The sequence below is a fragment of the Heterodontus francisci genome, chromosome 29, assembly GCF_036365525.1.
Source record: "Heterodontus francisci isolate sHetFra1 chromosome 29, sHetFra1.hap1, whole genome shotgun sequence".
Lineage (NCBI taxonomy): Eukaryota > Metazoa > Chordata > Chondrichthyes > Heterodontiformes > Heterodontidae > Heterodontus > Heterodontus francisci.
The window spans coordinates 11,724,427-11,747,297 of NC_090399.1; the positions used below are offsets into that span (position 1 = coordinate 11,724,427).

The window sequence follows — 22,871 nt, forward strand, 5'->3', positions numbered from 1 at the left end:
TTATTCGAGTAGTCTTCTATATTATAGGAGAGAGATGTTTCAGTAGTATATACAATGGGAGTGAATTATTCTCGGAGTATTCTATACTATAGGAGTGAGATGTTTCAGTAGTATATACAATGGGAGTGAATTATTCTTGGAGTATTCTATATTTTGAGAGTGAGATGTTTCAGTAGTATATACAATGGGAGTGAATTATTCTCGGAGTATTCTATATTTTGAGAGTGAGATGTTTCAGTAGTATATACAATGGGAGTGAATTATTCTTGGAGTATTCTATATTTTGAGAGTGAGATGTTTCAGTAGTATATACAATGGGAGTGAATTATTCTTGGAGTATTCTATATTTTGAGAGTGAGATGTTTCAGTAGTATATACAATGGGAGTGAATTATTCTTGGAGTATTCTATATTTTGAGAGTGAGATGTTTCAGTAGTGTATACGATGGGAGTGAATTATTCTCAGATTATTCTATATTTTGAGAGTGAGATGTTTCAGTAGTATATGCAATGGGAGTGAATTATTCTCGGAGTATTCTATATTTTGGCAGTGAGATGTTTCAGTAGTATATACAATGGGAGTGAGTTATTCGAGTAGTATTCTATATTAAAGGGAGTGAGCTGTTTCAGTAGTATATACAATGGGAGTGAATTATTCTCGGAGTATTCTATACTATAGGAGTGAGATGTTTCAGTAGTATATACAATGGGAGTGAATTATTCTTGGAGTATTCTATATTTTGAGAGTGAGATGTTTCAGTAGTATATACAATGGGAGTGAATTATTCTCGGAGTATTCTATACTATAGGAGTGAGATGTTTCAGTAGTATATACAATGGGAGTGAATTATTCTTGGAGTATTCTATATTTTGGCAGTGAGATGTTTCAGTAGTATATACAATGGGAGTGAATTATTCTCGGAGTATTCTATACTATAGGAGTGAGATGTTTCAGTAGTATATACAATGGGAGTGAATTATTCTTGGAGTATTCTATATTTTGAGAGTGAGATGTTTCAGTAGTATATACAATGGGAGTGAATTATTCTCGGAGTATTCTATATTTTGAGAGTGAGATGTTTCAGTAGTATATACAATGGGAGTGAATTATTCTTGGAGTATTCTATATTTTGAGAGTGAGATGTTTCAGTAGTGTGTACGATGGGAGTGAATTATTCTCAGATTATTCTATATTTTGAGAGTGAGATGTTTCAGTAGTATATGCAATGGGAGTGAATTATTCTCGGAGTATTCTATATTTTGGCAGTGAGATGTTTCAGTAGTATATACAATGGGAGTGAGTTATTCGAGTAGTATTCTATATTAAAGGGAGTGAGCTGTTTCAGTAGGAGTGGGAAGGTTTGAAATGCTCACCCCATTGTTCCATAAATAAAGACAAACTTCAAAATCAAAAATATTAATACATAAATCATGAGGTGCTTTTTTTTCAAAGATGATCCAATAGAGATTGACAGGCACGGAATTATCAAAACGGAAAATGTTTCTTCCGATAATCTCCTGGTAAGTATTAATAGCCTCGGAACTAATGACCTCAAATGACCTTCTGGAATATATACCACAGCTTATGTAAATCAAGACCAAATTTTAGCAAATTAAACCGCTCAAAAAGGAACTCTTAACAAATTCCTGGGTGCAGTGATCCTGTCGAGATTACTCTGAGCTGAAAAACCAAAGGTTAAAACAGCCGGAAAGCTGCTAAATGCAAAATGCAGTTTTTGCCACAACTAGCTTTTTCTGTAAGGGCTGGTTCTCAGTCCAATAAAATATTAGAGGCTGGATTTTTAAAGCCCTATGGGTATGGGAGCAAGTGTGATTTGACACCCACGTTCTCAGAGGTCATCACTGGGTCCCGCCGCCTCCGGAACATGGTGGGAGGGAGGGATCGGGAACCCCGCACGCCTGCAATTAATCATCTGTTAAACTTATTGAGGAGATCATTGACTGTCTTGTCAGGAGCCGTTGGTAAGTTTCAATAGAAGGACACGGTGAAAACACGATGCCTGGAACAGGGCAGGGTGTAGAAGTCATGAACACTGCGGGGGGACATAAGGCCTATTGGAAGAGCTGTTTAACATATTGTAGAAGTGCAGAATAAAGCTCAGCTGCTCAAACTGGGCCACAGAGTAGCCACTGCTGGAGCTGAAAGATTGCATAATGTTCAGCACCATTCATGATTCCTCAGATACTGAAGCAGTCCTTGTAGAAATGCAGCAAGACCTGGACAACATACAGGCTTGGGCTGATAAGTGGGAAGTAACATTCGCACCAGACAAGTGCCAGGCAATGACCATCTACCATCTCCAACAAGAGGGAATCTAACCATCTCCCCTTGACATTCAATGGCATTACCATCGCTGAATCCCCCACTATCAACATCCTAGGGGCTACCATTGAACAGAAACTGAACTGGAGTAGCCATATAAATACCGTGGCTACAAGAGCAGGTCAGAGGCTAGGAGTCCTGCAATGAGTAATTCACCTCCTGACTCCCCAAAGTCTGTCCGCCACCTTAAACATTGAGTTCAACGACTTCAGAGCATGACTGGCCTTTTTAAAAAAATAATAATTATTTTCTTTAATTTTAAAATTTTTTTTAACCATATGTCTGCCTTAAACTTAGTTTTTCATGTTGTGCTTTTGGACAGAGCTGCTCATTATTCCACCATTAACACTCTCTCTGGACTGATGCTTTGTCTTTCACCACAACTATTAACACTGTCTTCGCCTTTGTCCCATGACACCTTTGTTATTTAATCTCTCCTGCCCTATCACACACCTTCCCTTTTGTTCTCTTCCTCACCCCCACCCTTCACTTTGCTTTAAACATAATACTTTGCTAACCTTTGCCAGTTCTGATGAAAGGTCACAGATCTGAAAGATTAACTCTGCTTCTCTCTCCACAGATGCTGCCTGACCTGCTGAGTATTTCCAGAATTTTTTGTTTTTATTTCTGTCCACTATCTACAAAGCACCAGTTAGGCATGTGTTGGAATACATTCCACTTGCTTGGATGAGTGTGGTTTCACAACACTCAAGAAGCTTGACACCATCCAGGACAAAACAGCCCGCTTGATTGGCACCCCATCCACCATCTTAAACATTTCACTCCCTCCACCACCGCTGCACAGTGGCAGCAGTGTGTACCATTTACAAGGTGCACTGCAGCAACTCATCAAAGCTCCTTTGACAGCATCTTCCAAACCTGCAACCTCTAACACCGAGAAGGACAAGGGCAACAGATGCATGGCAACACCACTAAATGCAAGCTCCCTCCAAGTCACACACCAACCTGACCTGGAAATACATCACCATTCCTTCACTGTCATTGGGTCAAAATCCTGGAGCTCCCTCCCAAACAGCACTGTGGGTGTTGGTTCAAGAAGGTGGCCCACCACCTCCTCAATAGCAATTAGGGGTGGGAAACCAATTCTGGCCTTGCCAGCGGCATCCCATGAAAGGAATAAAAAAAGTTGGCATGGCTAGGAATGACCTGTTGCAGTCGGAATCTATACAATGATTCAGTGGGAGTCTATGTTTTTGGAATGATTTGGAATTGTTTGTTTGGTTTGCAATAATGGGAATGGGTTCATCAACTGGAGCACAAAATAATAGAAGGGTCAGTAGATTTATCTATTTATGTTTGGAATAATGGATATCCAGGAGTATTTCACACGCTGCAATCTTACAGGGCATTATAACAGGTTTTATGTGTAAAACATACCCAGGAGTGAGTTACAGTTGGAAATTTAATCTGGAGGTTCAAATGGTTCATGTTTAGAATAACAGATATCTGGCAATGAGTTACATACTGGAATCTCATCAAGGAGTTCAGATGGTTTATCAATGGCAGAGCAGATACTTGGGAGTGAGTTTCAAGCTGGAATTTAGTCGAGGGCTTTAGAGAGTTTCGATGTAAAGCAATGGATCGTCCAGGTTTCATTCAGTGATGGTGGCATACTGACTGTTCCGATCCCACCACTGTCTCACCCCCTCCCTATCTCAGTAACCTCCTTCACCCCTACAGTCCTCTGAGATCTCTGCACTCCTCCAATTCTGGCCTCTTGCTGAACCCTGATTTCATCCGTCGACCATAAGTGGTCGAACCTCAGCTGCCTAAGCCCTAAGCTATGGAATTCTTTCCCTTAACCTCTTCCCATCTCTCTCTTCCTTTGAGACGCTCCTTAAAACCTGCCTTTTTCGGACAAGTTTTCAGTGAACTAATATCTCCTTACTCATTGTCAAATTATTCCTATAACACTCCTGTGAATTCCTTTGGGATGTTTTACTCCTCATAGGTGCTATATAAATACAAGTTTTAGTTGTTGTTAATGAAGAGAGTGGCCTGTGAACAGACTTAGTTATCAAGAATTGGAAATTGGAATATTGCAATACTTTCTGAAGACTCATCATTAAAAAATTACAATGTGTAAATGGAGCAATTGTGTTTACATGGCGAATAAATCATAGAAATATGTCATTGAACAACCTGACCGCATTGTTTAAGATGGACGTTAGCTTTTTTGTTGGTCTGTCTTCCCAGATATCTCCCACTGTTTCTACTAGTCTTTGCACTCCAGATAAACACTTGACTGACTCTTCCTTCTCATTGGGCCAGATTCAGTTCCATCAGCCAAGGAAATTGACGCAATCTATTTGAGGCAAACATATTAGGCAAAGAAACCAACACTGTCAATCTCATCTAAGTAAAATAGTAGGAGGAAGGGGAAGGAGAAAATGTATGGAATGTAAATCACTCCAGATGGGAAATCCCGTGGAATCATTTAAGAATGATCTCATTCTCTATCAAATGACAGAATTGTTTTTGTATCAACTGAAACTCAGAGGCAGGAATTTTAAAAGCTTGTTTACTTGAAGATTATTAACACAGCACACCCAGGATATTATCTCATCTAAATCTCCCTTGTGAATTCCTTTGTCTATTATGTTAAGCAGCTTCAAACTGTTATTTGAATAGCAGAGAGAGGAAGTTCATGTGAATGTTTGGTCAGACAATCACATGCTATATCCAATAACGTCTTGGTTTGATATAGATGTTGCTGGAAGTCATCACTGAGACCATAAATATTTACATAGAATTTGCAGCACAGAAACAGGCCATTCAGCCCAACCAGTGTTGATGCTCCATGCCACCCTCCTACCACTACTATTGTGAGAATAAGAAATACTGAAATGTTGTTTCTACAGCTTGTGGAAAGTTACCAAGAAGTCATTTGGACACAACATAATGAAATCACTGAAAAAGAGAACTGATAAGGGTACGTAAGTACAGACCTTGGGACAGTACATCACTTAAAAATTGTGCTTAGGCAGATAAAATAGAAACAGCAAGAGTTAGAACAAAGGATGTAGTGAATAAGAAACTGCCCCACTAAGATAAAGGCTGACAGCTGCAAGTTAAAACACACAATGGAGAGCCAAATAAGGTAAAACAAAAACAAGAGTTAGGGGCTAGAAAGTTAGAGTAGGGGGAGAAGTAAACAGAGGAGGAGACTGTAGCAACCATAGGATAGGTTAGTGTCATAATACGTTAGAACCAATAATGTAAAATAAAGGCGTGGACAAATGGATTTGTATTGTAGAAACATGAACTGAATATGTTGATCGGTGTGCCTGCTTGTAGGACACCCGATCTTGCAAGAACGTTAAATAAACTTACTTCTTCAGAGTTTGACTTGGTGTAAATTATTATCAAGTGGGCTACGTTTCTCACAATTGGGGGCTCGTCCGGGATCTCTTCATCATTGCCGGGACCGCGGCCGACGACAGACGAGAAGACGCGTCCCGTTAATTTAAAAACGGTCTCGTTTCTCTCGTTGGTAGCGGACCCGAGTAATTGACTGAAAACGATCCTAGGGAAGTCACTCTGATCGAGTATTTAGTGCGGCAGGTACACATGTGAAGTCAGAAAACTCCGTGCACGGACCAAGGTAAGAAAAACGACTTTTAAGTATTATCTTGGTGACTTATGGTTAACTGTAGGATAAGACCTTCTAAGTACTAAAAGTCCTTGAGGAGTGAATTTTACAGTCCTGCAGTATAAGACCCTTCAGCTAGGAGGTGAGTACTGTATGGTATAAGACCCTTCAGTTAGGAGGTGAATACCGTAAGGTATAAGACCCTTGAGCTAGGAGGTGAATACCGTAGGGTACAAGACCCTTCAGTTAGGAGGTGAATACTGTGGGGCAGTATAAGACCCTTCAGCAGGAGGTGAGTACTGTATGGTATAAGACCCTTCAGTTAGGAGGTGAATACCGTAAGGTATAAGACCCTTCAGCTAGGAGGTGAATACCGTAGGGTACAAGACCCTTCAGTTAGGAGGTGAATACTGCCGGGTATAAAAGCCTTCAGTTAGGAGGTGAATACCGTAAGGTATAAGACCCTTCAGTTAGGAGGTGAATACCGTAAGGTATAAGACCCTTCAGCTAGGAGGTGAATACCGTAGGGTACAAGACCCTTCAGTTAGGAGGTGAATACCGTAAGTTATAAGACCCTTCAGCTAGGAGGTGAATACCGTAGGGTACAAGACCCTTCAGTTAACCATGGGAAATAAATCGTCTAAAAAGGAAGACGATGGGAGACAAGGAAAGTCTGCCGGCAACATCCCTCCAGAAAGTCCATTGGGACGGATGTTGGAGTATTGGGATTTAGAGTCAAAAACCAAGGAGAAAAAGACCCAAATATGATCTAAGGACAGCAAGAAGGACCACCCCTAAACCCGACGATAACGACGACGATAGAGACAGAGAGTCTCCTAAGACAATGATGCCCTTGAGAAAGGTACCAATAGGAAATAATGAAATTGGATTTGTTAGTGCACCATTAACGTCAGGAGAGGTAAGAGTGTTTAAAAAGGAAATGAAAGTCCTCGTAGAAGACCCCTGAAAATTTGGGAAAGAGAAAACCCTCCCGGGGTAGGGGGAAACGAACCAGCTGAACAAAAATACCCTAATCAAGACCCGCAGTGGCAGAACAATAATATCGACCATCGGGGCCAGATGAAAGACCTTAGAAATCTGATAGTAAAAGGCATTGTTGTAAACAAGTATTAGAATTAGAATTAGAATTAGAATATTACAGCGCAGTACAGGCCCTTCGGCCCTCGATGTTGCGCCGATCATCTGACCTACACTATTCCATTTACATCCATATGTCTATCCAATGACCACTTAAATGCCCTTAAAGTTGGCGAGTCTACTACTGTTGCAGGCAGGGCGTTCCACACCCCTACTACTCTCTGAGTAAAGAAACTACCTCTGACATCTGTCCTATATCTTTCACCCCTCAACTTAAAGCTATGTCCCCTCGTGTTTGCCATCCTCATCCGAGGAAAAAGACTCTCACTATCCACCCTATCTAACCCTCTGATTATCTTGTATGTCTCTATTAAGTCACCTCTCCTCCTCCTTCTCTCTAACGAAAACAACCCCAAGTCCCTCAGCCTTTCCTCGTAAGACCTTCCTTCCATACCAGGCAACATCCTAGTAAATCTCCTCTGCACCCTTTCCAAAGCTTCGACATCCTTCCTATAATGCGGTGACCAGAACTGCACGCAATACTCCAGGTGCGGCCTCACCAGAGATTTGTACAGCTGCATCATGACCCCGTGGCTCTGAAACTCGATCCCCCTACTAATAAAGGCTAACACACCATATGCCTTCTTAACAGCCCTATTAACCTGGGTAGCAACTTTCAGGGATTTATGTACCTGGATACCAAGATCTCTCTGCTCATCTACACTACCAAGAATCTTCCCATTAGCCCAGTACTCTGCATTGCTGTTACTCCTTCCAAAGTGAATCACCTCACACTTCTCCGCATTAAACTCCATTTGCCATCTCTCAGCCCAGCTCTGCAGCCTATCTATGTCCCTCTGTACCCTACAACACCCTTCGACACTATCCACAACTCCACCGACCTTCGTGTCATCCGCAAATTTACTAACCCACCCTTCTACACCCTCATCCAGGTCGTTTATAAAAATGACAAACAGCAGTGGCCCCAAAACAGAACCTTGCGGTACACCACTAGTAACTAAACTCCAGGATGAACATTTGCCATCAACCACCACCCTCTGTCTTCTTTCAGCTAGCCAATTTCTGATCCAAAGCTCTAAATCACCTTCAACCCCATACTTGCGTATTTTCTGCAATAGCCTACCGTGGGGAACCTTATCAAATGCCTTACTGAAATCCATATACACCACATCCACGGCTTTACCCTCATCCACCTGTTTGGTCACCTTCTCGAAAAACTCAATAAGGTTTGTGAGGCACGACCTACCTTTCACAAAACCGTGCTGACTATCGCAAATGAACTTATTCTTTTCAAGATGATTATAAATCCTGTCTCTTATAACCTTTTCCAACATTTTACCCACAACCGAAGTAAGGCTCACAGGTCTATAATTACCAGGGCTGTCTCTACTCCCCTTCTTGAACAAGGGGACAACATTTGCTATCCTCCAGTCCTCCGGCACTACTCCTGTCGACAATGACGACTTAAAGATCAACAACAACGGCTCTGCAATCTCCTCCCTGGCTTCCCAGAGAATCCTAGGATAAATCCCATCTGGCCCAGGGGACTTATCTATTTTCACTCTTTCCAAAATTGCTAACACCTCCTCCTTGTGAATCTCAATCCCATCTAGCCTAGTAGGCTGTATCTCAGTAATCTCCTCGGCAACATTTTCTTTCTCTACTGTAAATACTGACGAAAAATATTCATTTAACGCTTCCCCTATCTCCTCTGATTCCGCACACAACTTCCCACTACTATCCTTGATTGGCCCTGTTCTAACTCTTATCATTCGTTTATTCCTGATATACCTATAGAAAGCCTTAGGGTTTTCTTTGATCCTATCCGCCAATGACTTCTCGTGTCCTCTCCTTGCTCTTCTTAGCCCTCCCTTTAGATCCTTCCTGGCTAGCTTGTAACTCCCAAGCGCCCTAACTGAGCCTTCACGTCTCATCCTAACATAAGCCGCCCTCTTCCTCTTGACAAGCGCTTCAACTTCTTGAGTAAACCACGGCTCCCTTGCTCGACAACTTCCTCCCTGCCTGACAGGTACATACTTATCAAGGACACGCATTAGCTGCTCCTTGAATAAGCTCCACATTTCGTTTGTGCCCATCCCCTGCAGTTTCCTTCCCCATCCTACACATCCTAAATCTTGCCTAATCGCGTCATAATTTCCTTTCCCCCAGCTATAATTCTTGCCCTGCGGTATATACCTGTCCCTGTCCATCGCTAAGGTAAACCTAACCGAATTGTGATCACTATCGCCAAAGTGCTCACCTACATCTAAATCGAACACCTGGCCGGGTTCATTACCCAGTACCAAATCCAATGTGGCATCGCCCCTGGTTGGCCTGTCCACATACTGTGTCAGAAAACCCTCCTGCACACACTGGACAAAAACAGACCCATCTAAAGTACTCGAACTATAGTATTTCCAGTCAATATTTGGAAAGTTAAAGTCCCCCATAACCACTACCCTGTTACTCTCGCTCCTGTCGAGAATTTGAAGCCCCTGCAAAACGTATGCCTTTACAGAGTTACCGCAGGCCCCTCTTATGGCACAAGCAGGCGACATATTGAGTGCGACCCCTCTGGGTGTTGAAGGCTGTTTCTAGACAAATAGAGACCATTAAAGGCACCTAGGTGGGATCAAGGGATTGATTTTTAAAAATGTTTTGAAGAATCAAAGGGGGGACTGTGAGAACAGAATTTAGATTTTAGAATTTTTAAGAACAGAATTACATGGGAACATTTAAGATGAAACAATTAATCAGTCATGTATTGCTAACAAGCTAGCTTCAGTGCTGCAGGGAGGGACAGCTTATCAGAAATGACTTCATAACTTCAGGGCTGCAGAGGCAACTTGGCCTTGCAGCTGGTACAGAGAGAGAGAGAGAGACATTGTACTTCAACAGCACTCTTCTTATCACCCAGACATGACAATCCTAGGGAAAAGTTAGAATGAAAAACATACCGACCAGGCAAATACACGCCCCCTTGTTAGAGGGTGGCTCAGCCTACCCTTCTGATTCAGCAGTTGCTGAGTTTTTTTTATATTTGCTTTTATATTATACTGTTTAAATGTTATTTGAGTAAATAGATCCACATAATCCTAGTGAATATAAATAATCATATATAAGTTGATCAGTAGAGAGAGACGGTTATCATAGAATGATAAAAGGGGGGAATGTGGAAGTGAGCAGAAAGGCATGGCACAATGCTTAATGGGAAATATAGCCAAGTTAGGAATAGTAGCTTTGCTGAGCTTTGATTTTAAGTGGCAGAAACCACAATGAAATAGCTAAAAGGGATGGCCAGAGTGTGTGCAAGCTGTGGCAGCCACAGCACTTCAGACCAAGGAAGTCATTTTACCTCGAAGCTATTACAAGAAATAGTTAGGGGATTGGGAATCCAATGGGACTTCCATACCCCTTGGCACCCTCCCTCTTCAGGGGGGGTGGAAAGAATGAATCAGACCTTAAAGAAACACCTGTCCAAACTGATACTTGAAACAAGGTTACCCTGGACAAAATGTTTACCTATAGCGATACTCAGAATTCGGACAGCCCCTAGAAAAGATGTGGGACTGTCCCCCTATGAAATGCTATTCGGATTACCCTATATGGGAACCAGGGGCAAGATGCCAACCTTAGAAACTAAAGATTCGTTTCTAAAGAACTATATACTGGCGTTGTCTTCCTCATTGTCATTCCTCAGGAAGCAAGGCCTGTTAGCACAGATTCGTTTCTAAAGAACTATATACTGGCGTTGTCTTCCTCATTGTCATTCCTCAGGAAGCAAGGCCTGTTAGCACAGATTCGTTTCTAAAGGACTATATACTGGCGTTGTCTTCCTCATTGTCATTCCTCAGGAAGCAAGGCCTGTTAGCACAGATTCGTTTCTAAAGAACTATATACTGGCGTTGTCTTCCTCATTGTCATTCCTCAGGAAGCAAGGCCTGTTAGCACAGATTCGTTTCTAAAGAACTATATACTGGCGTTGTCTTCCTCATTGTCATTCCTCAGGAAGCAAGGCCTGTTAGCACAGACACCGCCTCTCGAATTTGCAGTGCACAAGATCCAACCAGGAGATTGGGTTCTGGTGAAATCGTGGAAAGAGACTAAACTACAACTGAACTGGGAAAGACCATACCAGACTCTCCTAACCACTGAAACAGCCATAAGAACGGCAGAAAGAGGTTGGACCCACTACACAAGAATCAAGGGGCCGGTACAACCCCCGGCCGAGGAAGGAACTTGGACAACCGAATTAACAGAAGAACCATTGAAAATAAAGCTAAAAAGACTTTGAGTAACGAACTTTTTTTTAATATAACGGCGCGAGCGCGGAAATACTGTCTGTAATATTGTGTGCCTTCTCTCTTTCTTTTCAAAAGTAGCCAGGAAATAAAATGGGTTGGATGTTTTTGTATTACCCACTTCCAATTAGACAACAAGGTGTTTGGAGTAACAGTTAGAGAAGGGAAAAAGAAAGGTGAATTAAAATGTTGTTTTCAGGTAACAATAGATAAGACTGGTAAACCATCTAACAAACTAAAAGGGACCTCTCATAACGATCCTAACATAGCAAAAATAATAGAGGTGAAGGACTTGAGAAAGACAATTGAGATAGAAACCGGTTACGGGGACACAAATGCCTGGGTAGAATGGATAAAATTACCTGTAAAAAGTTTGAACAAAAACAATTGCTATGCTTGTGCATCTGGTAGACCGATAGCTCAAGTAGTACCTTTCCCGCTGGGGTGGGAGCGTGACCGAAAGGGCATGGAATGCATGTTAGCCCTATATCAGGATAAGACGGCTTGGGGTATTCAAACTTGCATATCCTTGTCAATAATGTTCCCTCCCCCAGAGAAAAAAGATTCAAGGACTCCCCCTTCATTTTTAGCCACCAGTGTGAATCACACATCATGCGTATGTCGACACGGTGCGGAGCTAACCAGAAATATGGGAGAGTTGAAGTCATGCATAGAGACTGAGGACGTAACTGGAAGAGTCAGGGGAGGGAACTACTCATCATTGAATGTCCCCAGAGCGGATTTATGGTGGTATTGCGGAGGAAAAATCCTGAGACAGACCCTACCCTCCCAGTGGAAGGGGACGTGCGCAATTGTTCAATTGGCAATACCATTCACCTTGGCATTTGAGAAACAAAAGATAATAACGAGGGAAAGGGGTAAAAGGGAAGCAATAGCGAACTCTTTTGACGACCGGGTATACATGGATTTCATAGGGGTCCCAAGAGGGGTACCTGATGAATTCAAGGCCCGAAAACAAATAACCGCCGGTTTCGAGTCTTTGTTTTAGTGGGTCACTATTAACAAAAATGTAGATTGGATAAATTATATTTATTACAACCAACAAAGATTTATAAATTATACTAGAGATGCGGTAAAAGGTACAGCTGAACAATTAGATGCCACTAGTAGAATGGCTTGGGAAAATCGACTGGCTCTAGATATGATCTTAGCAGAAAAAGGAGGCGTGTGTATAATGTTAGGAGGGAAATGTTGCACATTTATCCCAAATAACACAGCACCCGATGGTTCAATCACCCGAGCACTGCAAGGGTTAACAACTTTAGCAGAGGAGATGGCCGAAAATTCAGGAGCAGACACTTCCCTGACGGGGTGGCTTGAATCCTGGTTTGGAAAATGGAAAGGCATGATAATCTCGGTTTTTACCTCCCTGATCATGGTTGTCGGAATACTAATAACCATCGGGTGTTGTATTATTCCTTGTGTAAGAGGGCTGACACAGCGATAGATTGAGACAGCTTTGACGAAGCAGATGTCAATACAAAGAGGCCAGGAAGAGAGTATGTACCTGTTAGGTAATGACAAAGTGGATAGTATCAACGGAAATACAGACATTGAAAAGGCGGCTGAAATAATGCTCAGAGGATTTGAGAGGACATATGAGAACCCTCCGCAGTATGTAGAAAATAACAAGGATTAAGTAAAAGAAAAGGGGGAATTGTGAGAATAAGAAATACTGAAATGTTGTTTCTTCAGCTTGTGGAAAGTTACCAAGAAATCATTTGTACACAACATAATGAAATCACTGAAAAAGAGAACTGATAAGGGTATGTAAGTACAGACCTTGGGACAGTACATCACTTAAAAATTGTGCTTAGGCAGATAAAAGAGAAACAGCAAGAGTTAGAACAAAGGATGTAGTGAATAAGAAACTGCCCCACGAAGATAAAGGCTGACAGCTGCAAGTTAAAACACACAATGGAGAGCCAAATAAGGTAAAACAAAAACAAGAGTTAGGGGCTAGAAAGTTAGAGTAGGGGGAGAAGTAAACAGAGGAGGAGACTGGAGCAACCATAGGATAGGTTAGTGTCATAATACGTTATAACCAATAATGTAAAATAAAGGCGTGGACAAATGGATTTGTATTGTATAAACATGAACTGAATATGTTGATCGGTGTGCCTGCTTGTAGGACACCCGATCTTGCAAGAACGTTAAATAAATTTACTTCTTCAGAGTTTGACTTGGTGTAAATTATTATCAAGTGGGCTACGTTTCTCACACTATCTCCTACAATCTTGCTTACAGAGAGGAAATAGCATCTTTGAAAGTAAATATATCACCAGGCCCAGATGAAAGGTACCCCAGGCTCTTAAGAGAAGAAAGGGAGTAAATAATAGAGGCACTGACCTTCATTTTCCAATCCTCTCTGGCTACAGGACTGGAGGTCTGCTAACATTGCACTGTTGTTCAAAAAGGGAGAAAGGGATCGACTGAGTAATTACAGGCCAGTTTACCTAACCTCAGCGGTGGGCAAATTATTGGGAAAAATTCTGAGGGACAGTATTACTCAACATTTAGAGAGACATGGATTAATCAAGCACAGTCAGCACAGGTTTGTTAAGGGGAGATCATGTCTGACTGACTTGATTGAAGTTTTTGTGAAGATAACAAGGGGAGATTCAATGAGGGTAGTAGTAGTGCGTCTTATGTAGTCTACGTGGATTTTAGGAAGGTTTTTGACAAGGTCCCACGTGGCAGACTGGTAAGGAAAGTAAAACCTCATGGGATCCAAGGCAGAGGAGCAAGTTGGATCCAATATTGGCTCAGAGGCAGGAAACAAAGGGCAATGGTCAATAGGTGTTTTTGTGACTGAAAGGCTGTTTCCAATGGGGTTTTGTAGGGCCTAGTATTAGATCCCTTGCCTTTCCTTGTATCTGTCAATGATTTAGACTTAAATGTAGGGTGCAAGATTAAGAAGTTTACAGATGATGCAAAAATTGACTGTGTTGTTAATCGTGAGGAAGCAAACTACAGAATAGGCTTGTGTCAATGGACTGGTCAGGTGGGCAGAAAAGTGGCAAATGGAATTCAATCTGGAGAAATGTGACCTGATGCATTTGTTGGGGAAGACAAACAAGGCAAGGAATACACAATAAATGTTATTTTTCTGAGAAGTACAGAGGAACAGAGAGACCTTGGAGTGCATGTCTACAGATCCCTGAAGGTGGCTGGACAGGTGGATAAGGTTGTCAAGAAGGCATATGGGATCCTTGCCTTTATTAGCTGAGGCACAGAATTTAAGAGGAGGAAAGTTAGGCTCGAACAGTATAAAACATCATGCCACAGCTAGAGTACTGCACGCACTTCTAGTCACACATTACAGGATGTGATCACACCTAGAACGTGTACAGATGAGATTTATGAGGGTTTTGCCAGGATTGAAGAATTCTATCTTTGAGGAAAGATTGGATAGGCTGGGATTGTTTTCTTTGGAGCAGAGGAGGCTGAAGGGAGATTTAATGCAGAAGTATATAATTATGAGGGGCCTAGATAGAGTGGATAGGAAGGACCTATTTCCCTTAGCAGAGAAGTCAATAACCAGGGAGCAAGATTTAATGTAATTGGTGGAAGGATTAGAGGACAGTTGAGGAGTAATTGTTTTCACCCAGAGGATGGTGTGGATCTGGAACTCACATCCTGTCAACATACTGAATAGGCCTGTTTTTATATCCGGGTCTGGGTGTCAATCGCTGCTTCAGGAACATCGGAACAGGAGGAGGCCATTCAGCCCATCGTGCCAGTTCCACCAATCAATGAGGTCATGGCTGCTCTGTGACCTGATACCATCATTGGCTCCATTTCCTTTAACACCCCTGGCTAGAGAAAAAAAAACTAGCAATCTTAGATTTAAGATTATTAGTTAAGCTAGCACTTCCTGCTTTTTGAGGGAGAGAGCTCCACACTTCTGCCATCCTTTGCAGGGAAAGGTGTTTCCTCACCTCTCTCTTGTATGACCAGGCTCTGAGTTTAAGGTTACAAAATATTAGAAAGTATTAATAGCACAGAATTTCCTTACATTTCAACAATGATTGCTCTTCAGTACAAATGTACTTAATTGGTTGTAAAGTGCTTTGGGATATCCTGATGTGAAAGGCGCTATGCGGGGGAGGAAGACAATTGTTGACACCAGATGGTAACTGGCTGCTTGCCCTCACAGTCAAGCTCTCTCCAGCTCCTCAATGGGGAACTCAAAGCTCCGCTCAGCCAAAAGTGAAACCAAGGGAATTTATTCTTTTAAAGAAGCAGGCCTGAAATTCCTCACATACACAATTTTTTAAAATTCCAGACAGTGTAAAACTGAAACAAGAAAATGGAAACAGAAGGATGGTGGAAACACCCAGCAGGTCAGGCAGGGTTGCTGGTTAGAAGTGTGGAGTTAACCAGCTCACCAGCAGCAACAACAACAACTTTCATTTATGTAGCATCTTTAACGCAGTTAAGATGTCACAAGGCGCTTTATAGGGGCGATTATCAAGCAAAATTTGGCGCCGGTCCACGGAAGGAGGTATTAGCTCAGGTGACCAGAAGCTTGGCCAAAGGAGAGGTTTGGGTAGGGGTGGTCGGGGAGGGGGTGGGGGGAGCGGGTGGGGGAGGGAGCGGTGGTGTGGGAGGGGGTGGAGGCTGGAATTCTAGAGCTTAGGGACGAGACAGCTGAAGGCACGGCCGCCAATGCTGGAGCCATTAAAATTTGGGATGCACAAGAAGCCAGAAATGGAGGAGCGCAGCCACTTGGAGGATTGTAGGGGGTTAACTCCGACAGTCGAGCCCTCCCTCAGTACTGGACTGAAGCATCAGCTAATCTTTATGCTGAAGTGGGACTTGAAAGCACGCACTTCTGACCTATAGAGCTGGATTTTGTGCAGGATGTGGGGCTCCCAGTGCCAGTCTGAAAAGTCATGGGGAACCCCACCTTTGCACTTTTTTTGACCCCCAGAATGATCCTCCGGTCTTTGGCAGTCAAAGTTGAAGGAGGTGGGATCCCCGTTCCTTTAAACACTTAATAGGGACAGGGATTCCGCCCCAGGAGCTGCCGGTCAATAAGAGGCCCGGCAGCTCAATAGTGTCAACAGCTCCACCAGGAGCGGTGGCCAGTGCCAGTACTGCAGAGAACTTGGACCCAGGCCCTGTGCTTGCACCCCAGACCCGAGGTAGGTGAGGCAGGGTCACTGAGGCCGGTCGGAAGGCCCCGGCGAGTGGGGGTAGGGGGGCTGGATATTCAGTCCAAGGGGAGAGGAATCCCTGGAGGTACAGTATTTCCCGGGTGGGGGGAGGGGCATCCTCCGTGGGCCATAAGTTGCCCACGAAGGGGAGAACCCCCTCCAAACCCACAGGGAGGGCACCTCATTTTCCAAGATATCCGCCCTGTGCAGTGGAGGCCCCCTCCCACTGCTGGTAAGACCCCAGCGGCGGGAAGAGGCCCTCAATAGGCCACTTCAGGGTTTTAATTGTCCTCTGGGCAGGAAGGCTGACGTCAGCCTATCCCGCCCCCAGGAAGATCGGGTATGGCAATCCCAGCGTCAGGTTCCATGGCGGCTAATGCTACTCTGATTCTCTGGCTGCATTACCCTGCCCCACCCCCACGCGGAACCCAACGTTGGACTGGAAACAAAATCCAGACCGTAGAGTGCAACTCACCAAGGCTAGTAGTAGTGGGATATGAAGTCATGCCCTTTTGCTAGCCTAGTGCACTATCATGTCCATGCAGCTACTGTGGCAGATACAGGAGACAGAAGGAACAGGGACTGCTAGGTTTATGTTTGATAGTGATCCTGCAACATTGAGAAAGCATCTGAGAACAGACTCAGAGTCTGGGTGAAGACTTATCACAGCGCTGCTGAGGCAGTGCAAGCTGGGAGTGCAGAAGGGCACATTAATTTGGAGAATGTGAGCACGCCCAGTAGTTAAATTAATCCCACCGCAGTAAAAAGAAGAAAGGGAAACAGATCAGGTCTGAAGCAGGGTTTTTTTTTTACAGCTCTACCACATGATCAGGGAGTGTCACAGTGGGTTGTGCCTTTGGGCTTTTTGCTTCATGACAGAATAAACATTTCAGAGCCTCAGACTGTCCCAAATGTGTGGCTTCCGGAGCTGTTTTGTGGGCAGTCAAATTGTGCACAGCAAGCTCCCAGCAGCAGTACATCAGATAATGACCAGTTAGTCTGCTTTTGTGTGTTGGCTGAGGGATAAATATTGACCAGAGAATTTCCCTGTCCATCTGCCACTGAAACCGGAGGATCTTTAACACTCGCCTGCCCAGGCGGTGAAGGCATTGGTTGAGCAGCTCATCAGAAATCTATTCAGCCCTCTCGCCCTCTGCAGTATTACACTGAAGTGTCAGCATTATCTGGGTGATGAGGGTGATACTGGAACATGAAGCCACAACCTTCCCATTGAAAGACAAGAGTCTAACAGGTTCAACCTGCCACAGTAACTAGTAAAATAAGGATGATTGTGTCAGCCAGTAATTACATTAATACAGTGAGACTAAAAGGGCTGTGGAAAAACAGAAAACGGGAAAACCCTCGAGCAGATCACCAAAGGAGTTTGCAAAGTTTTTCCACGTGGGCTGAGAGAGTGGCAATATGTCACAACATCCAGGCCGACTCACCAGGGTGCAGTCCTGAGGGAGTACTGTACTGTTAGAGGTGCCGTCTTTCAGATGTGATGTTAAACTGAGGCCCCCCCGCGCACCACCCACCCCCCTCCCGGGTTTGGTCACTATTTTGAAGGACAGCAGGAGGAGGTGTCCTCAGTGTCTTTGGTGTCCTAGGCCAATATTTATCCCTCGGCCAACAACAGCAAAAAGAAACAGATGATTCAGCCATTATTACATTGCTCTTTTTGGGATCTTGCTGTGCATGAATTGGTGCCACTTTTCCCAACATTACAGCTGAGACTACATGAAAGAAATATGAGTTTGGGGTCCGGGAGAAAAGAAATACAGCAAAAATATGGGAAGTTGCTGAGGTCACCTGATAGAGAATGAGGAATATGACAACTTGGTGGTGTGGAGAAATCGCAATTCCCAAAAATGCCAGTTAAAAGATCCCAGAATTCTACATAAAAAAGTCTTTCGAATTTGAAGCACATGGGCAGAAACTCTGACTGCTTGTGCTCGTGCTGTGTTGTCACTGGGATGTAATAGCAGCAATCAAGAACGTGCTGTGCAGCGAACAAACAAGCAACGTCCCCTTTAAGATGTGCACATGTGCGGCTGCACATCAGTCTTAAAGGGACCACACAGTGCAACAAGCAAACAGAAGTTTGAGAGAACATTGGACATGAGCAATGTTAAGCATTATGCTAGCATGTGTGTGTTCTGCTCTCCATATTACAAAAATATTTACAAGGATGATAGCAGGACTGAGAGGATACAACTATTAGAAAAGAGTGAAAAGACTAAACAAGCTAGGGCTCTTTTTTACCAGAGGTCTTCAAAATTATGAAAGAGATTGCTAGGGTAGGCTTACAGAAGATGTTTCCACTTGTCATAATTAGGGGTCATAAACATAAGATAGTCACTGTTAAATCCAAGAGTGAATTTAGGAGAAACGACTTTATCCAGGGATGGTTAGAATGTGGAACTTGCTACGACAAGGAATAGTTGAGGTGGAATCTTCTTCTTTGGCCTTCTTGTCTTGAGAGACAATGGGTAAGCACCGAGAGGTGGTCAGTGGTTTGTGGAGCAGCGCCTGGAGTGGCTATAAAGGCCAATTCTCGAGTGACAGACTCTTCCACAGGCGCTGTAGATAAAATTGGTTGTCGGGGCTGTTACACAGTTGGCTCTCCCCTTGCACTTCTGTCTTTTTTCCTGCCAACCGCTAAGTCGCTTCGACTCACCAATCTTTAGCCCCACCTTTATGGCTGCCCGCCAGCGCTGGCAATCACTGGCAACTGACTCCCACGACTTGTGGTCAATGTCACAGGACCACATGTCGCATTTGCAGACGTCTTTAAAGTGGAGACATGGACGGCCGGTGGGTCTGATACCACTGACGAGCTCGCTGTACAATGTGTCCTTGGGGATCCTGCCATCTTCCATGCGGCTCACATGGCCAAGCCATCTCAAGTGCCCCTGGCTCAGTAAGGTGTATATGCTGGGGATGTTGGCCGCCTCGAGGACTTCTGCGTTGGAGGTACGGTCCTGCCACCTGATGCCAAGGATTCTCCGAAGGCAGCGAAGATGGAATGAGTTGAGACGTCGCTCTTGCCTAACATACGTTGTCCAGGCCTCGCTGCCGTAGAGCAAGATACTGAGGACACAGGCTTGAAACACTCGGACTTTTATGTTCCGTGTCAGTGCGCCATTTTCCCACACCCTCTTGGCCAGTCTGGACATTGGAGTGGAAGCCTTTCCCGTGCGCTTGTTGATTTCTGCATCTAGAGACAGGTTACTGGTGATAGTTGAGCCTAGGTAGGTGAACTCTTGAACCACTTCCAGAGCGTGGTCACTGATATTGATGGATGGAGCATTTCTGACGTCCTGTCCCATGAGGTTCATTTTCTTGAGGCTGTTGGTTAGGCCAAATTCGTTGCAAGCAGTCACAATCCTGTCGATGAGTCTCTGAAGACACTCTTCTGTGTGGGATGTTAATGCAGCATCGTCAGCAAAGAGGAGTTCCCTGATGAGGACCTTCCGTACTTTGGTCTTCACTCTAAGACGGGCAAGGTTGAACAACCTGCCATCTGATCTTGTGTGGAGGAAAATTCCTTCTTCTGAAGACTTGAACGCATGTGAGAGCAGCAGAGAGAAGAAGATCCCAAACAGTGTAGGTGCGAGAACACAGCCCTGTTTCATGCCACTCAGGATAGGAAAGGGGTCTGATGAGGCACCGCTCTGCTGAATTGTGCCTTTCACATTGTCATGGAATGAGGTGATGATACTTAGTAGCTTTGGTGGACATCTGATCTTTGCTAATAGTCTGAAGAGACCACGTCTGCTGACGAGGTCAAAGGCTTTGGTGAGATCTATGAAAGCAACATAGAGGGGCATCTGTTGTAAGCGACATTTCTCCTGTAGCTGGCGAAGGGAGAACAGCATGTCAATGGTGGATCTCTCTGCTCAAAAGCCTTATTGTGCCTCAGGGTAGACATGCTCAGCCAGCTTCTGGAGTCAGTTTAAAACGACTCAAGCGAAGGCTTTCCCCACTGTGCTGAGCAGGGAGATTCCACAGTCGTTGTTGCAATCACCGCGGTCACCCTTGTTCTTATAGAGGGTGATGATATTGGCATCGTGCATGTCCTGTGGTACTGCTCCCTCATCCCAGCACAGGCAAAGCAGTTCATGGAGTGCTGAGAGTTTGGCAGGCTTAACACTCTTGATTTTTTCATGGGTAATGCCGTCATTCCCAGAGGCTTTTCCACTGGCTAGAGAATCGATGGCATCACTGAGTTCCGATTTTGTTGGCTGTTCGTCCAGCTCATCCATGACTGGCTGCATTGAGGGCGGTATCAGTGACAACATTTTCCCTGGAGTACAGTTCTAGGTAGGTTTCCACCCAGCGGTCCATTTGCTTGCATTGGTCAGTGATCATATCCCCTGATTTAGACTTGAGGGTCGGCGATCTTGTTGATGGTTGGCCCAAAAGCTCTCTTAATTCCATCATACATTCCTCTGGTGTTTCCGGTGTCGGAGGCCAGCTGAATACGACTGCATGGCGTTGCCAGTAGTCATTTGCACAGTGCCTGGCTGTTCTTTGCGCGGTGTTTCTGGTTACTTTAAGTGCTACGGATGTTAACTCGCTGGGGGCTTTCTTGTAGTTCAACAGTGCAGTGCACTTAGTGGCTATGACAGGATCCAGCTCTTCAAAGTGAGATTGAAACCAGTCTATATTCTGATTCTCACGTTTGCCAAAGGTGGTCATTGCTGAGTCATAGATGGCATCTCTGATGTGGGCCCACTTGGTCTCTGCATCCCCTGCAGGAGTGTTTTGAAGGGCTCTTTCAAGAGAATTTAGAAATTTATGTAACAGCTGTGGATAAGAAATTCTGTTAGTGTTGATGCGCGGGCGGCCCTTCTGCTTGGAGTGATGGAGCTTCTTTGGTTTGAGCCTAACCTTGCTGCACACCAGGGAGTGGTCGGTGTCGCAGTCCGCACTGTGGAAGCTGCGTGTGATTTGAACGCTGTTCAAAGAGGCTCGCTTTGTGACGATGAGGTCCAGCTGGTGCCAACGACGCGATCTTGGGTGTCTCCATGAAACCTGGTGACAGGGTTTCATATGAAAAAACGATTTGGTGATGCAGAGGTTATGATAGGTACACAACTCCAGCAGTCTCTGTCCATTCTCATTCATCCTTCCAATGCCATAGCGCCCAAGGCAGGAGGGCCATGAGTCATGGTCGGCCCCAACCCTGGCATTAAAGTCCCCCAGCAGGAACATTAGGAATGCTACTAATGATATGATGGAGTTCCTCATAGAACTGGTCTTTAGCTTCAGGTGGGGAGCAGAGTGTTGGAGCATAGATGCTGAGTAGGTGTACTGGACCAGAGGCGGTGAGCAGTTGGATGGACAGTATGCGTTCCGAGCCATTTGAAGGTGGCTCTATCATGCTGAGCAAGGAGTTTCTGATGGTGAAGCCCACTCCATGCTGTCTTGATCCTTCTGGATCCCTACCCTGCCAGTAGAAGGTGTAGTCATGCTGTCTTAGAGATCCGCTCACAGGGAGGCTAGATGTATTTGAGAAGAAGCTGGATAAACAGAAAGGACTAGCAGGTCATGCTGATAGGGTTAGATGAAGAAGGGTGGGAGGAGGCTTGTTTGGAGCATAAAAACTGACTAGTTGGGCTGAAGGGTCGAATGAGTGTGCTGTAATTACTATGGGGGGTCTAAGTAAATACCCCAGTCAGAATTAGTACCCTGTCCATGACACCGTAAACCAGTGGCACTGATGAGGAGTTGTACTGGGGCCTATTGCAAAGAGTTCCTCAGTGTTGTGTGGGAGAGGGGAGGAGAGGAATAAGTAATCCCTGAATTATGGTTGACAAGCCCAATTCCAGCCGAATGTTTCAGAGCTGAGTTAAAGAGCCTCCCATCTACCATGGTCTGTAAACTTGGAACTCATCCAAAACTCTGTTGTCCATATGCTGATTCACAACATTCCCGTTCATCCATCAGCTCTGTGCTCACTGGCTTCCATTGGCTTCCGCTCCAGCAACACCATGATTTTAAAAATCTCATCCTTGTGTTCAAATCCCTCCATAGCCTCATCCCTCCCTATCTCTGTAATCACCTCCAGCCCCACAACCCTCCACGATCTCTGCACTCCTCCACTTCTAGCCTTTTGCTCATCCGTATTTTAATTGCTCCACCATTGGTGGCTGTGCCTTCAGCTGCCTGGCCCCTAATTTCAGGAATTCCCTCCCTAAATCCCACCACCTCTCCACCTCTCTTTCTTCCTTTGAGACATTGCTGAGAACCTACCTCTTTGATCACGCTTTCAGTCACCTGTCTTAATATCTCCTTAAATGGCTC

At 44.4% G+C, this 22,871-nt stretch overlaps 1 long non-coding RNA gene across 1 annotated transcript; it reads left to right on the top strand.

Moving 5' to 3' along the window:
• Nucleotides 1-1,773: 1,773 nt before the first annotated feature.
• On the top strand, nucleotides 1,774-13,543 carry LOC137345927 (uncharacterized). Its single transcript, XR_010968616.1, has 3 exons — nucleotides 1,774-1,982; nucleotides 5,226-5,296; nucleotides 11,084-13,543. It is a non-coding gene; the product is annotated as an uncharacterized lncRNA (long non-coding RNA).
• Nucleotides 13,544-22,871: the final 9,328 nt, after the last annotated feature.